Below are 15,914 nucleotides of genomic sequence, written 5' to 3'. Positions count from 1 at the left end.
CAGCACCATTTACACCTCCTGAACCAAGAGAGCTGCCACACTCCAGCCATCTCATCTACTTCAAGCCAGCAAAAAAGGAGAAATGAAGGAAAGAAGGGCATGTCACCTGCCTTAAGGGGACTTATTGAAAGTTGTACACTATGCTTCCCTTACATCCTATTGGCCAGAACTTGTCACAAGGCCACACCCAGTTGTGGGAGAAGCTAGATGATGTCATTTTTATTCCAACAGGCTATGTGAAAAGGAGAGTGAAATTGGGAGACCCCTAGTGGTCTCTGCCACATCGTAGTCTTAACCAATATGCCGGCTTAGGACACTAAATTGCTGAGGAATGGAGGAATGTTGCTTTTTAATTTTTTTAATTTTATTTATTTATTTATTTTTGAGATGGAGTTTCACTCTTGTCACCCAGGCTGCAGTGCAATGGCACGATCTTGGCTCACTGCAACCTCCACCTCCTCGTTTCAAGCTATTCTCCAGCCTCAGCCTCCTGAGTAGCTGGGATTACAGGCATGCACCACCACGCCCGGCTAATTTTGTATTTTTAGTAGAAACAGGGTTTCACCATGTTGGCCAGGCTGGTCTCAAACTCCTGACCTCAGGTGATCCACCCGCCTCGGCCTCCCAAAGTGCTGGGATTACGGGCACGAGCCATCGCGCCCAGCCAGATGTTGCTTTTTTAAAAAAATTTTTAGTATATGCCAAAAAAATAAAAAAAGGATATAGATAATAGAGCTCAAAGAAATCTCATAAATGAATCATGATATAGACTGTAACCAACACCCCAGAAAGGCCACCTCCTGCCAAACAAGAGTCTGATTAGAAAATAAAATCCCAGGTTAGTAGCTGTCTCATTCCATGTTGGTTCATGAGAATTTAGTTTGCATCACTCCTTATTCTTAGAGGACTAAGTTTCCAAATCCTTGTTCTTAGAGGACTATGTTTTCAGTTTCTGGTAATACTGGTAAGTGTTTCTCTTGATGAACGAGCTGAAACTGAAGGTGAATTTCCCTTTAGAAAAATCACGATCCACAGGGGGTTTTATCCATGGATTTAGTTATAAGCTACATGAAATAAAGAGAGATGGCATTTATTATGCGCCTATTGTGTCAGCTTCTGTGCCAAATGAAGATGCTGCTTTTGAAAATACAACCAGTGGAAACACTGCTGTCCCCATTCCTGGATCTGTCACTGACTGGGGCTGTGTGATGTCACTTGAACCTGAAGTCACTTGAGCTGACTCTGCCTTCGTTTTCTCATCAGCCAAACGGGGATAATATAGTGATAATTAAAAGAGGAAAATGTTGCCAACATGGTCTATAAATATAAAGCTCGGGCCAGGCACAGTGGCTCATGCCTGTAATCCCAACCCTTTGGGAGGCCAAGGTGGGTGTATCACCTGAGGTCAGGAGTTCAAGACCAGCCTGACCAACTTAGTGAAACCCCGTCTCTACTAAAAATACAAAATTAGTCGGGTGTGGTGGTGCAGGCCTGTAATCCCAGCTACTCGGGAGGCTGAGGCAGGAGAATCACTTGAACCCAGGAGGCAGAGGCTGCAGTGAGCTGAGATTGTGCCACTGCACTCCAGCTTGGGCAACAAGAGTGAAATTCCATCTCAAAAATAAATAAATAAATAAATAAATAAATAAATAAATAAATAAATATAAAGCCCGGTGTAGACATTGCTTCCTTCCCCTTAGGAGGCCAAGTGTTTGACCAAGCTCTACCTACACAGTGTGTCTTTCCACTGAGCTTGTCCTCCTGGCTCCTAAGTGCCATGAAGGCAGAGGCCATCCCCACCTCCCATCCCTGAGCTGATGATGGAGTGAGCACTGAGACACATTCGATGGATGGAGCCAAGGGCTTGCTGTGTTTCCTTTTTCAACTGGATCTGAGTCATGCCTCCCTTTGCCTCCCATTGCGGCCCTCCTCTCCAGGATTTCTGGAAAAATCAGGCTGTCTGTGTGTTTTAATTTATGCTGCCTTCCTCCCTTCCTTTCTTGCTCTTTTCATACTTGCCAGCCCATATATATTTAGCTTTTTTCATCTTTCTTCATAAATCATTCTTGCAAGTCAAGTCCCTGAAAATGTTTCCCCTGAAATCCCTCCAAACAGTATTTGAAACACTTACCTCCTGATATATGCAACATGGACAATTTGGCCTGTCACTGCTGCCTTAGTGCCAGGAGAAAGACAATAAGGAAACTGGGGTGCAGGCTCTGGCACTCCGTGCTTTGTATCCCCTTTCTTTTAAAGATGCTGATGGCCAGACGTGGTGGCTCATGCCTGTAATCCTAGCACTTTGGGAGGCCAAGGCAGGCAGATCACTTGAGGTCAGGTGTTCAAGACCAGCCTGGCCAACATGGTGAAACCGCAGCTCTACTAAAAATACAAAAATTAGCCAGGTGTGGTGGTGCATACCTGTAATCCCAGCTACTCAGGAGGCTGAGGCAGGAGAATCGCTTGAACCCGGGAGGCGGAAGTTGCAGTGAGCTGATATGGTGCCATCTCACTCCAGCCTGGGGGACAAGAGCAAAACTCCATCTCAAAATAAAATAAAATTATAATGAAATTAAATTAAATAAAGATGCTGAAACAGCATTGAAAGGTCCGGGGCGTTAATTTACTTTATGGTCTTCACAAGGGAGGAATAATCTGGGGTGAAGGGTCTGGGCTGTAGCATCTAAATGTCTGAGTTAAAATCCTGGCTTGGTCACTTATCTGTTGTGGAATCTTGGCCAAGTTACATGACTTTTCTGTGTCTCAATGAGAGGTGACAGCGTGCTGGCAGTCCTCAGAGCCCTTGCTTGCTCTCGGCACCTCCCCTGCCTGGGCTCCCACTTCGGTGGCATTTGAGGAGCCCTTCAGTCCCCTACTGCACTGTGGGAGCCCCTTTCTGGGCTGGCCAAGGCCGGAGCCCACTGCCTCAGCTTGCAGGGAGGTGTGGAGGGAGAGACACGAGCGGGAACCGGGGCTGTGTGCGGCACTTGCAGGCCAGCTGGAGTTCCGGGTGGGCGTGCAGCTTGGTTGGCCCCACGGTCGGAGCAGCCAGCCAGCCCTGCTGGCCCCGGGCAATGGGGGACTTAGCACCTGGGCCAGTGGCTGCGGAGGGTGTACTGAGTCCCCCAGCAGTGCTGGCCCACCGGCGCTGCGCTTGATTTCTCGCCGGGCCTTGGCTGCCTTCCCACGGGGCAGGGCTCGGGACCTGGAGCCCACCATGCCTGAGCCTCCCACCCACTCCATGGGCTCCTGCGTGGCCCGAGCCTCCCCAACGAGCGCCACCCCCTGCTCCAGGGCGTCCAGTCCCATCGACCACCCAAGGGCTGAGGAATGCGAGCGCACGGCGCAGGACTGGCAGGCAGCTCCACCTGCAGCCCCGGTGGGGGATCCACTAGGTGAAGCCAGCTGGGCTCCTGAGTCTGGTGGGGACGTGGAGTCTTTATATCTAGCTCAGGGATTGTAAATACACCAATCAGCACCCTGTGTTTAGCTCAAGGTTTGTGAGTGCACCAATCGACACTGTATCTAGCTGCTCTGGTGAGGATGTGGAGAACCTTTATATCTAGCTCAAGGATTGTAAATACACCAATTGGCACTCTGTATCTAGCTCAAGGTTTGTAAACACACCAATCAGCACCCTGTGTTTAGCTCAAGGTTTGTGAACGCACCAATCGACACTCTGTATCTAGCTGCTCTGGTGGGGCCTTGGAGAACCTGTGTGTGGAAACTCTGTATCTAACTAATCTGATGGGGACGTGGAGAACCTTTTTATCTAGCTCAGGGATTGTAAACACACCAATCAGTGCCCTGACAAAACAAGCCACTCGGCTCTACCAATCAGCAGGATGTGGGTGGGGCCAGATAAGAGAATAAAAGCAGGCTGCCCAAGCCAGCATTGGCAACCTACTCGGGTCCCCTTCCACACTGTGGAAGCTTTGTTCTTTTGCCCTTTGCAATAAATCTTGTTACTGCTCACTCTTTGGGTCCACGCTGTTTTTATGAGCTGTAACACTCACTGCGAAGATCTGCAGCTTCACTCCTGAGCCCAACGAGACCACGAGCCCACCGGGAGGAACGAACAACTCCAGACGCGCTGCCTTAAGAGCTGTAACACTCACCGCGAAGGTCTGCAGCTTCACTCCTAAGCCAGCGAGACCACGAACCCACCAGAAGGAAGAAACTCCGAACACATCTGAACATCAGAAGGGACAGACTCCAGACACGCCACCTTAAGAGCAGTAACACTCACTGTGAGGGTCCACAGCTTCATTCTTGAGGTCAGTGAGACCAAGAACCCGCCAATTCCGGACACATCAACATCCTCAGCTGTAAAATGGGAATGAGAGTTTACCTCACTAGGCAGTTATGAGAATTAAATAAGTTCATTCACACCAAGTTCTTAGCGTGTTGCCTGGGACGTGGTAAGTGCTTGACAGATTTTAGCTTGTTGTGTTTTTTCCTGGGTCTACCCCATCTCCATCCTTTTCATCATTATTATTGGCAGAACCCTTGTTTTATGTTGGATGCCAATATAACCCGAGTTTTAAAATAATAGCTTTTCCTGCCTTCCCTCGCAGCCAAAAAAAGTCATGTGACACAGCTCTTGCCAGGGAGATAGCTGGAATGGTGAGTAGTGCACCCAGAAAAGCTTTTTAAAGGGAGCAGACTGAACTGCCATGTTCCTGTCTGTCTTTCTCCCCTTCCTCCTTTTTCCTGTTTAGAATGTGAATGTGATGTCTGGAGCTTCAGCAGCCATATTTGGACCATGAGCCCAATTTGAGAATGATAGTCATGTGCCCAGGATGATGAGACAGAAAGAGAAAAGGAGCCTGAGTCTCTCCTCCCAGATGGCGCTGTGGAGCTGCCGTACCAGCCCTGGGCCGCCTGACTTTGGACTTCTTGTAACCAAATAAATGAATAAATAACCCCGTAATCTCTGTAAGCCCCCACTTGTCAGGTTCCTATTAGCAGCAGCAATGCACAATTCCTAACTGCTGCAAGCATAGTTTCCTGATGGGGAGCAGCTCCAATCAGAACTGGATAAGAGCCTGAAGTGGTTTGTAAACTGCATTCTGCAGGAGCTGAGGGGTCCCATGAAGCCCCCTCTCAGACTGGAGATCAGGGGTGGGAGGAGTAAGGGACCACGCTGCCTCTCCCCACCTCATCTTTTTTCCAAGTTTGTTTTAACTTATTGTAGGGGGAGAGGTGGCCCAGTTAGGCTTTGCAGAAAGAACAGATTTCAGGACAAAAAAAATTAAAGGTTTGGAAGTCACTCTTCTTGTCCAACCCCCTCATTTTACAGATGAGTGATCTGAGGTCCCCAAAATGTCTTGCCAGTCAAGCTCAGCCAGGCAGAGCCAAGAGGAGAACCCAAGTTTTCTGCTCTTTCCGGGGCCTGGCCAAGTGCTGGAACTGCCACACACAAAAAAAAGCCGATCCAAAGAGTTTACAATCGCTGACAAAGTCCCAACCCACCGAGCTCTGATGGGCTGCCTGCTTTTGGGGGAATTGGACAGGGCCCCTCTGGTTAAAACTAATGAGGGCTGGGAATGCCCTTTCAGGGCCCCGGGCAGCCAATTCGCCCTCCTGCTGAGAGAAAGTTGGACCCGGTTCCTCTTCTGTCTTTATAGTAATTCATTCACTGTTTGTTTATTTTTTTTAAAGCACACACACATTAGATGTGTGAAGCAAAGGGGGTAAATGGGTGGCATGAAATCCTCAATGCATGGGGCTCTTTGTGCCTGTTCTTGTAGTTCTCCTTTGCAAAATGCTCGCTTAATCAATTCAAGATCAATGGCTGCTAAGTCGCAGCTGTAAACACCATCTCATTCAAGGTCAATTAGAGCAGCCCAGTGTGCTGTAGCAGGAAGTTTAACTGTGGGAGGGGGACGGGGAGGGCCTTTATCATGGAGCCTTCAATAAGTGTTTACAGAGCCCGTCCTTGTGGATTTGCCCTGTGTGGGCACATTGGTCAACTTGGTAGAAAATACATCGCCACATGAGTGGAATAACTAGATGTTATAATAATTCAGAATATCTCATTCCAGGACTTTCACTAGAAACTCTTTTCCTCATCCCTCCATTCTATCCATCCATCCATCCATCCATCTACCCACCCACTCCACAATTATTTCGTGAGCAGCTACTCATGTATCTAGCACTGGTGCAGAAGAAAATAGGCAGGGTCCTCACTTGGAGCTTTTTTGAGGGGAGCATAGAAAGCCTGAGAATGAACATGTAAATGAGTGGACAGAGAAGGGAGCCTGTGACAGAGTTGTCCTCAGCTGTAGAAGCAGCCCAGAGGAGGCCACACTGCACCCCCTCCATGGAGCAGCCAGGACAATGCAGGCCCCCCTACCCTCAGCCCCACCCCATCCCAACCCCAGGGCTCTGCTTTCCAGCTATGATGAACTCACGGGGCCTCTCAGAGTGTTCACTGATTATCAGGGGCCAGGCTCAGTGTTAAGTGTTTGGCTCGGATTCTTCTGCTGAACTCCTTTTGGAAACAGGTTTTTTCCCCGTACCCTCAGGTGCCCACAGGGAGACAAGGGCTGCAAAATCTCTCAGAGGAGCCCAAATACCAGGGTGAGCTTAGCAGCCCTTCACTTTGTGAGCACTGAGCAAGGCCCGAGACTGCTTGAAGACTCTTTATTTGTAAACTCCAAAGGCTTCAGAACAGCTGTGTGATGCGAAAGAAAAAATCGCCATAAAATCAGGTTTCATGAATTCATTCAGCAACTATTTTAAGGCATGGAGGGGAACCAGAATAGATGCTACACTTGGAATTAGAGACCCAAGTTCAAATCCTTCCACCACCTCTCATTCTTCAGCAAGTCCTTAATTTACTGAGGCTCACTTTCCTAACTTGTAAAGTGGTGCTAACACTATCCCACTCGTGTAACTGTGATGAAGATTTCTTTTTTACATGGGATTCCATAGCCGGTGACAGAATCTGCCTTGGAGGCAGAGAGATCCACTAAGAGACTGGGAGAGTGGCTTAGGCCAGGGGCACTAATGAAATTGCAGATGAGAACAATGGCTGGGAAAGATGCCGAAGTGCTAAGATCAACAGGACTTGGCAACTCCCTACAGAGGGGTGGGGGATCACCGTTTGTGAAGGCAAGGAACTGGGAGAAGCTTGGGAGACTTGGTGGGCAGTGGTGCCATTGACACCCAATGGGGACACCAAAGATACTCTGTTTGGGAGACCAGTGGGCCAACCAGGTAGTCATCAGTAGGCACCTGGCAGCTGGAGACTGTGGGAGTCATCCACAGGTGGTCGTTGAAGACACGATGGGCATGGGTGAGGTCTGGTAGGAAACACATGCCATTTTTGACTGTCCAACATAACACACACCTTCAAACAACTGCTCCTCCTCCATTGCCGTCATGAGTGTTTGCAGGACTGACAGTCCCAATAAAATGCAAGGGGAGATAAGAGGCCTGGGCCCCTGGTCATCCAAGCAGACAGCTCCCTTGGCCATGTGATTGCTGCAGTGGGGAAGATACGACTCAGCATGCGACACTCAGAGTCCTTCCTGGGGATTTTTAAATTTGGAATTGAAAGAGAAGGGGCTTTGTCTTTTGCATCCCCGAGTGGGAAGGAATTGAGACATACCAGGGGCCATCTTCTGTGGAATATGAAGAAAGCTAATTTGCTGGAGAGAATAAAGCCAATCAGAGGAAGCAGAGCTGAGAAATAGAGAGGGGGAGAATCCTGACTGCAACGTGTTCCTGATTCCAGTCTCAGAAACTCCCAAAGCTTCTGTGCTTTCCACATTACTTCCTTCAGTTCTTTGAGCTACTGCAGACATGAGAGTCATTAAATTCTCTCTTTTCAAGTCAGATTGAATTGGGTTTCTATCACTTGCACTCCAAAGAATCTTAGCTAACTTGGCTCTCAAAGGCAGAAAGATTACATAGCTGACTTTTAACACTTTACTATCCATATACCCATTTCAGAAGCTGATGGAAAGCTCTGGATGAATGCAAGAAAGGTTGTCTACAAGTTCAAGGTGGGGGAATCTCATAAAAGAGCTCCTAGACCTCTGGGATACAGGAAACAGCAGAGAACCTTGGGCTGATCCTTGGGAGACAGGTCATTTTCAGGAGACAAGAGGAGAAAGAGTTGGGCCAGAGGCAGAATGAAAAGATCATAGAAATGGAAGGAGAATCAAGAAGGGACAGCATGGTGGAAGCCAAGGAAGAAGCATGCTCAGAGGAAGTTCCCGCCAGTGCATTGATAAAGGCTGTGGAGTTTGGGAACTTCATAATGGATGTTTTGGCGAGCTTAGCAAAGAAGTCATGGGGCAGCTCACAGAAGCCAGGTTGCAGGGAGGGTTCCTAAGAAGGAGTGAACCTTGAAAACACTATGCTAAGTGAAAGAGGCTAGATACAGGGGCCACATATTCTATGATGACATTTATATGAAGTATCCAGGATCAAATAGGGAAATCCACAGAGGCAGGAAAGAGATTGCCAGAGGCTGAGGAAGGGGGAATCAGCAGTGACTGCTTAACGGGTATAAGATTTCTTTTCAGGGTGATGAATTAGATAGTGGTGGTGGCTGCACAACACAGCAAGCACACTAAAAACCACTAAAGTGTACTTTGCTGTTGTTGTTGTTGCTGTTGTTGTTGTTGTTGTTGTTGCTTTCGGAAACAGGGACTTGTTCTGTCACCCAGGCTGGAGTGCAATGGCAAGATCTGGGCTCACTGCAACCTCCACCTCCTCGGTTCAAGTGATTCTCCTGCCTCACCCTCCCAAGTAGCTGGGATTACAGGCACCCACCACCACGCCCGGCTAATTTTTGTATTTTTAGTAGAGACAGAGTTTCACCATGTTGGCCAGGCTGGTCTCGAACTCCTGACGTCAGGTGATCTGCCCACCTCGGCCTCCCAAACTGCCAGGATTACAGGCATGAGCCACCATGCCCGGCTTAAAGTACACATTTTAAAGGGGAAATATTATGGTATGTAAATATGATCTCAGTTTCAAAACCGAGTGAGGGCTGGTGGAAGGGAAGCAGCAAGAATGGAGCCTCCATGGAGATGCTTGGCAGAGGATCTAAAAGGAGCACTGGGTGATACCCGGAGGGAAACAGCAGGATCAAGGAAATGATTTTTTAGGATGAGAAACCCTGACCTCAGAGAGAAGGTGGGTGTGGTGGACAGAATGATGGCACCAAAGATGTCCCTGTCCTAACACCTGGAACCTGTGAATATATTACCTTACATGGCAAAGGGGACCTCAGATTGCAGGTGGAATTAAGGGCGCTGATCAGCTGACCTTAGCATAGGGAGATGATCCCTGGTTATCTAGGGGACCCTGTGTAATCACAAGGGGCCTTAGAGGTATGACTAGGAGGCAGAACAGTCGGTGTCAGGAGGTGAGATCTGAGAAAAACTCAACTGGCCAAGGTTGGCCTTACTGATGGAGGAAGGGAGTCACAGGCTGAGGAACATGGGCAGCCTCTAGAAGTCAGAAAAGGCAAGGAAATGGACTTGACCCCAGGGCCTCCAGAAGAAAAAGCAACACTGTAGACACCTTGACTTCAGCCCCGTGAGATGCATGTCAGACATCTGAGCTGCAGAACTCTAAGATAAGTCTGTGCTGCTTTAAGCCACTACATTTTTTGGTCATTTGTTACAACAGCGATAGGAAACCAATACAGTGGGATGTTCCAAAGATAGGGATGACTAAATATCAGGAGGAAGACGGTGGCTATGAGATGGTGGCGATGTGGGAAGAACACTGGCCTCAAAGCCAAATGATGTGTGAAACCCCAAACTACCACTAACTTAACTGCACAGTCACAGGCAAGTCAGCCCTCCCCTCGCTTGGCCTCAGTTTTCTCACCTGTGAAATGGGAGCATTGGGGTGATGACCTCTAAGGGATCCACCAGCTCTGATGCTCTGGTCCCTCAGGCTTTGCAGCTGCAGTCATTGGAACAGCATATGCTGAGTCTGCCTCTGCCAGGGTCCATAGGGAGGCTGACCTGATCGTTTTGGTTTGTCAGAGAGGCTGCCCTACTGAAGGATGATGGCAAAGGACACTCAGCTGCTTTCCACAGAGGCAGCAGGGTTGAGAGGATCTGGGATAACCCCACTATCACCATCCCCATAATATATGTATTAGTCCATTTTCACACTCCTGTGAAGAACTACCTGAGGCCAGGCCCAGTGGCTCACCTCTATAATCCCAGCACTTTCAGAGGCCAAGGTGGGCGGATCACTTGAGGTCAGGGGTTCGAGACCAGCCTGGCCAACATGGTGAAACCCCATCTCTACAAAAAATACAAAATTAGTTGGGCATTGTGGCTCACGCTGTAATCTCAGCTACTTGAGAGGCTGAGGCAGGAGAATCGCTTGAACCTGGGAGGTGGAGGTTGCAGTGAGCCAAGATCACACCACTGCACTCCAGCCTGAGTGACAGAGCTAGACTCCACCTCAAAAAAATAAAAATTAAATTAAAAAATAACTACCTGAGACTGGGTAATTTATGAAGAAAAGAGGTTTAATTGACTCACAGTTCCACAGGTTTAACAGGAAGCATGGCTCTGAGGCCTCAGGAAACTTACGATCGTGTTAGAAGGCAAAGGGGAAGCCAGCACGTCTTACCATGGTGGAGCAGGAGAGAGAGAGGAGAGAGAGAGAGCAAAAAAAGCCACACACTTTTAAACCATCAGATCTCATGAGAACGCACTCACTAGCACTAAAACAGCAATGGGGAAATCTGCCACCACGATCCAACCACCTCTCACCAGGCCCCTACCGGACACATGGGGATTACAATTCAATATGAGATTTGGGTGGGGACACAGAACGAAACCATATCAACATATATCTTCCCAACCCCCTGAAAGTTAGTAGGGGCTCTGCCAACTGTCTGCCACTGGCTGACTTTGTTAATGAGTTTTGGTTTCAGAATCCTCCTCAACACAGTGCCCCACAAAGCCACTGTCAACCGAGCAGGACTGGCAGGTGAGGTGATGTCTACGTGGCAGCCTCGGGTTGAGATATTGCTGATCCCAGCAACTTCCTTGAAGCCATAAACACCTTTGGGATTAGGTAAGACCTCAAAATTCTTTCCATCATAAACAGCAAACTGTGGGTTAATTAGTTCACCAAGGTTCTGGAGGAGATTCCTGATTTCAAACAATAGAAATCATCTCTGGCCAACTAAAGAGAAAACACTAAATCCCTATTGAAAACATTGAGTTGCTTACAAAATTTGACAAGAAGCAGAGGCAAGACCGTAAAAATTAACAGAACGGTCACGTTCATGACACAGGAAAAGCGTGATTGAGGCAACACTGTTGGCACGGCTCCCCACCGCTGCATTGGCCACTGCATTGGCCCCTCAGCTGCCGCCCTAAATAGCCTCTCCCTGAGCTCACCTTTTCCGGTCACGCTCAGGATTGAAAGTCCCAGGAGAAAGCGCCAGTTGCCTGAGCATAGGTTGGGTGCTGCCCCCTGGTGGCCGAGAGCACAGAGACCGCCTCTGTCCCAATCCACTCTCACTTCCTCCAGCAGCTGGGGGGCCCTTCCCACCCTAACCCACTCTATGAAGAACGCACCCTAGTACCAAGTGGCTTCACATGCTAGGTCCCTTAAAAGGGTCTAAGGTTCCCTGCACTCAGATAATTTACTATGGAATGTTCCTTCTAGAAAAGAGTTGAAACCTACTAGTTCAACACTCCTGATCCAGAAGCACAGAAGGGCTGGTTAGTGTTGGCACCAGGGCTGCACACGGGCCTCCCAGCTTCCCATCCAGTGGTCTCCCTGCCCCGAGCCAATGTCCTCCTGCCTGCGGCTGGCCTATGACAGCGTAGGACCCAGAGGCAGAGGACGTGGCATTGCCATGGCGACCCTAAGTCACAGCTTTTCCAAGACTGGATGAATTTCTTGAGCTTTCACATTTTTCTAAGCAGGGATAAGTAGTAGCTCTATGTGATTTAGTCCTTATACCTTGGTAAACATAGCTTTCCAATGAATATATTTACAGTTCAGCAAAACAAGCCTTTGCCATGTTCTGTTTTCCTGGATGTTCTTTCTGAGAATGTGATTGCCGCAGTGATAGGTCCCTGGGGGGGGCAGTTCTGTTTGAACATCACAGTCACGGTCTCTGGGCAGTGGAGCAGCAGGGGGACACAGTGTCTGGGATGAGAGGAAGAAGAGGAAACAGTAGGGAAGTTGGGCAGACAGGGACTGAGCTGGAACTTCTAGTGACTTCATTATTTTTCAGCAGGCTGGCACAGCGGCACTGGATCTTGGCTGGACAGGGCAATTAACAGCTCCCCAAGCTCCTAATGAGTCATTTTCTTGAGGTTTAAGCTGCCCGCAGAGTTTCCCAAGGGAATTTATTCCTGGAAGCTCACTCCTGAGAAGTGCCCTCCCCTGGGTGCAACTTGTCCAAGGCTACTGGATTTGGCCAATTGGTCAGAAACCAGGAATTCTGGGTCCAGAGACTTACCCTGTAATTTAGAAGGGAGACTGATAGTGCTGAGCCATAACTCAGGCACACAGGATGGTGACTGGCAAGGACATTTCACTTTCTGGGGCAGCTGAGAGGTCTCACTTCCTCAAAACCCTCTTCTGAGACTCTCTTTCCACAAAGCGCCCGCCAGGCTTTGTATCTGGTTTAACCAAGGGTGGACACAGCCCCCAACGGCAGTGGTTTATAGTTGGACAGGAGCCAAACTCTGTCCTAGATCAGGGCTGAAACCAACCAGACTTTCTCCCGGAGAACTCGAACTTGAGACTTGCATAAAATCTGTTACCAGGTAGTAGCAAGAGCAGTGGAAACCAAAGCTGAGGAGCTGAATTTCCAGAGGAGAGGACAAGGTGGCTGTGGCGTGGCTGCTTGCAGGAATGAGGGGTACTTCTTAATGTGCCCTGTGGCTGGAAATCATCTGAATTTGTCTCTGTTCTTGGAGACCCAGAGTATCCCTGTCACACATCCAAACCCATGCACTCATAACCAAGGAGGCGATGGGACACTTATCTGACTGACTCAAGCCTAAAGGACTCCACTTTAGCCTTGCACTGGAGAGATATGGGAGATCCAGTGTAAATTGTTTTAATGTCTTCAGTTACTCACTTTAGTTTGTCTGAGAGACACGAACAAGGTTAAAATCTAACAGCAGTTGGGCACGGTGGCTCACGCCCATAATGCCAGCACTTTGGGAGGCAGAAGCAGGAGGATCACTTAAGGTCAGGAGTTCAAGACCAGCCTGGCCAGCATGGTGAAACACCATCTCTACTAAAAATTCAAAAAAAAAAAAAAAATTACCAGAGTGTGGTGGCAGGTACCTGTAGTCCCAACTACTCGGGAGGCTGAGGCAGGAGAATCCCTTGAAACCGAGAGGCAGAGGTTGCAGTGAGCCAAGATCACGCCACTGCACTCCAGCCTGGGTGACTAAGTGAGACTCCACCTCCAAAAATAAAATAAAATAAAATCTAAGAGCAGTTGATTCTTCATCAAGGAGAAATATTATGGGTGGAACATCATCCTTTCGAGTCCAAAAATCTAGAAGGCTAGCCATTTAAGAAACTTCCTGCCAGATGCAGTGGCTCCCACCTATAATCCCAACACTTTGGGAGGTCAAGGCAGGAAGATGGCTTGAGTCCAGGAATTGAAGACCAGCCTGGACAACATACCAAGACCCCCCCACCTCCATCTCTAGAAAACAAATACAAAAATTAGCCAGGCATGGCAGTTCACCTTTGTGGTCCCAGTTACTCTGGAGGCTGAGGCAGGAGAATTGCTTGAGCCCAGGAGTTTGAGGTTGCAGTGATCCATGATCACACCACTGCACTCCCGCCAGGGGGACAGAGCAAGACCCTATATCAAAAAATTTAAAAATGAAGAAGAAGAAGAAACTTCCTTCCACCTGAGACAATGGGAGTTGGTGGGAGGCCTTTGATTCTACGGAAAGTACAGACTTGGGTTCATTATGGCGGTCCCGAGAGTATCCACCCCCTGGTCTGCAGACTTAAGTGTGGTCTGCCAAGCATGGGCTGGCCCTTATGCCCCTCCAGCCCTCCAGCCACACCCAACAGCATCATACTGCTGTTTCCTGCTCCCTACAAACAGTTTCTACTCCCCTAGATGCCCTTCCAGGACCCAACTGTGTAACAAACTCCATTCCAACCTTCAATACTGTATAAACTAGGGTTATTTTGGTTGCATGATATAGAAACTGACTCTAGGTGATTAGAAGGGTCTGGGATGCCTCACAGGTACAAGAGTTGAACTGCCACGTCCCAGCGAGGGCAGAGATAGGACCAGCAAGGGGAGAGATAGGACTGCTCATGCGTTTTGGAGCTATCACTCTAGAGAAGTGGTTCTCAACTGGGGGCTATTTTGTCCTCCAAGGGACATTTGGCAATGTCTGGAGATGTGACTAGGAGTGGGATGCTACAGGCATCTGCTGGGTGGAGGCCAGGGATGCTACTAAACATTCTACAATGCACAGGACAGTGCCCTTCACCCCAGCAAAGAATTAGCCAGCCTAAATGTCAATAGTGCCAAGGTTAAGAAACCCTGCTTTAGAGAGCTTCTATCACCGTGATTTAGTTCCAATGACGCCCAGCCTCCGAAACTCTCCATTCCAAATTTCAATTTACTGGGAGAGAAAACTTGATTGGCCCACTTTGAGTGCTCATCCACCCCTGGATCTATCAGCTATGGCCAGGAAAACAGAGTTACCTAATATAAACTTGGTCACTGGGGACCCTTCTCTCATGTTGGGGACGTCCCCAGAAAAAGAAAAGAAAATGACTTTCTGTGGGCCATGTATCCCAAGAACAATGGGGCTGGGGCCAGACAGACGTCACCTCCCTCAGGAAGCCTTTCCTGCTCCATCTGCTCTTTGGGCTATGATTTTTTCTTGCACATGTTTGTTTTCACTGAATTGTGACTTGTTTGTTCGTCTGTCCATCTCTCCCAGGAGACTTGGAGTTCTCTATGGAGTGAAACTGGGTCTTACTCATCCCTGAAAGCCCAGTGTCAATGTTCTGGTTACATAACACACTATTGCTACATAACATGCTGCCCAGGAAACCATCCCAAAGCTTAGTCACTTCAAGTAACCATCTTTTCACCTCCTGATTTTGTGAATCCAGAATTTCAGCAGGACTTGGCTTGGTGATCCTTCTGTTCCACACAGCCTCCACGGGGGTGACTCAGTGGTATTCATCTGGCAGCTGGGCTTGGCTGAGAGGTCCAACATGTCTTCTCACATAACTGGAGCCTTAGTGAGCAGCTGGAAGGCCAGGTTCAGCCGGGCCCCTCTCTCTAGCTTCACAGCCTCTCCACATGATCTTTTTAAATGGGCAGTCATATTTTGAATGTGGCAGATCAGGGCCCCAAAAGCAAATGTTTAAAGAAAACCTAGGCTAAAACGGAAAGCCTTCTTAAGACCTTAAACTGGAAGTCCCAGAACATTGTTTCAGCTGCATCCTCTTGGTCAAGAAAGTCACTAAGAACAACCCAACTTTAAGAGGAAGGGGGCCAGGCATGCAGTGGCTAACTCTTTTAATCCCAGCACTTTGGGAGGCTGAGGCAGGAGGATCGCTTGAGCCCAGGAGTTCGAGACCAGCCCAGGCAACATGGCAAAACCCCATCTCTACAAAAAAAGAGAAAAAAAAACAACGAAAATTAGCCAGGCATGGTGGCATGTGCCTGTAGTCTCAGCTACTCAAAAGGCTAAGGCGGGAGGATCACTTGAGCCCAGGAGGTCAAGGTTGCAGTGAGTTGGATCCCGCCACTGCACTCAGCCTTGGCAGCAGAGTGAGACCCTGTCTCAAAAAAAAAAAAAAAAAGGTGGGGGGAAGGGAATTAGACTCCACTTCTAAATGAGACAGGTGGCATGCACCAACAAGAAGGGAAGAAATTGGTGGCAGTCATT

At 48.6% G+C, this 15,914-nt stretch overlaps 1 long non-coding RNA gene across 1 annotated transcript; it reads right to left on the bottom strand.

The window, feature by feature from the left end:
- Window positions 1-1,881: 1,881 nt before the first annotated feature.
- LOC129524848 (uncharacterized) lies at window positions 1,882-11,794 on the bottom strand. Its single transcript, XR_008668779.2, has 3 exons — window positions 11,689-11,794; window positions 4,250-4,326; window positions 1,882-2,519 (listed from the first exon to the last, which is right to left on the bottom strand). It is a non-coding gene; the product is annotated as an uncharacterized lncRNA (long non-coding RNA).
- Between the last annotated feature and the right edge of the window lie 4,120 nt (window positions 11,795-15,914).

The sequence above is a fragment of the Gorilla gorilla genome, chromosome 8 (assembly GCF_029281585.2).
Source record: "Gorilla gorilla gorilla isolate KB3781 chromosome 8, NHGRI_mGorGor1-v2.1_pri, whole genome shotgun sequence".
NCBI lineage: Eukaryota > Metazoa > Chordata > Mammalia > Primates > Hominidae > Gorilla > Gorilla gorilla.
This window is presented reverse-complemented; position numbering and strand designations above follow the sequence as displayed.